Genomic DNA, 1,402 nt, shown 5'->3' on the forward strand with positions numbered 1-1,402 from the left:
AAATCTCTACAAGTACTAGGTATAAGTTACATCACGTGTACTAAATATCTACAATTACTAGGTATATGTTACATGCTAAATGTCTACAAGTACTACGTATATGTTACATCACGTGTACTTAATATCTACAAGTACTAGGGATATGTTACATACTAAATATCGACAAGTACTAGGTATATGTTACATCACGGGTACTAAATATCTACAAGTACCACGTATATGTTACATCACGTGTACTTAATATCTACAAGTACTAGGTAAATGTTACATCACGTGTACTTAATATCTACAAGTACTAGGTGTATGTTACATACTAAATATCTACAAGGACTAGGTATATGTAACATACTAAATATCTACAGGTACTAGGTATATGTAACATACTAAATATCTACAGGTACTAGGTATATGTAACATACTAAATATCTACAAGCACTAGGAATATGTTACATACTAAATGTCTACGAGTACTAGGTATATGTTACACCACGTGTACTAAATATCTAGAGGTACTAGGTATATGTTACACCACGTGTACTAAATATCTACAAGTACTAGGTATATGTTACATCACGTGCACTAAATATCGACAAGTGCTAGGTATATTTGAATTGTGCTGGCGATCCTTACAACTAGCTATAATTATAGTGAGCCGCGCAAAGATCTTATATTATTATTCTAGCGTGAACTCGTAACCATCGATAAACCATTGTAGTCATGTCCCAAGTGGTCTAGTGGTTAGGATTCCGCGCTCTCACCGCGGCGGCCGGGGTTCGATTCCCCGCTTGGGAATTTTATTTTTCATATATATTGTTTTTATTAAAAAAAAAGAGTCGAGAATCTGTTTATATATTCAAAAAATCAACAAGCAGGACTTGTGTATTTTGTTTGCTAGCGCTAATATAAATTCTTCTCAAATAATCTTTTTAATTCATGCTATATTATATGTATGTATATACTGAACCATGGTTTCTTTGTTTGTGAGCATGTGGCATGAATCTTTTGTGCAGCATCAATTTTAATATGTTTTTTTTTATATATACTTTGTTCTGTACGTGCCAAGTTGTTTTGATTACTGCATGCTGTGATTTATTTTTTTCTTGTCTGTGTGTGTATAAATAAACCTTGCTATATGCCTGTTGTTTTCTTCATGTTGTCTACAAGTATCCAGTTTTTATATCTTTGTTTGTCGTAATTCTTTCCATCTTCGCTAGCCAAATGTTCGCTTCGTATAAACTTGACGTATACGAAGCAAACACTCGGCTAGCGAAGATGGTATCTTTCCGCATCTATTGTTGCATATCCTTATCCTTGTTGAAAAATCACTCTAAATAGCTTTGTTATATAATTTTAAAATACTTCACTGATATCATAATAGAAAAAGGAATAATTCGTGTTAGAA

At 32.8% G+C, this 1,402-nt stretch overlaps 1 non-coding gene across 1 annotated transcript; it reads left to right on the forward strand.

Moving 5' to 3' along the window:
- The first annotated feature begins 720 nt into the window (after nt 1-720).
- Trnae-cuc lies at nt 721-792 on the forward strand. The gene has a single exon. It is a non-coding gene; the product is annotated as a tRNA-Glu (tRNA).
- The last annotated feature ends 610 nt before the right edge of the window (nt 793-1,402 follow it).

Source organism: Mizuhopecten yessoensis, unplaced genomic scaffold (genome assembly GCF_002113885.1).
Source record: "Mizuhopecten yessoensis strain PY_sf001 unplaced genomic scaffold, ASM211388v2 scaffold1595, whole genome shotgun sequence".
Lineage (NCBI taxonomy): Eukaryota > Metazoa > Mollusca > Bivalvia > Pectinida > Pectinidae > Mizuhopecten > Mizuhopecten yessoensis.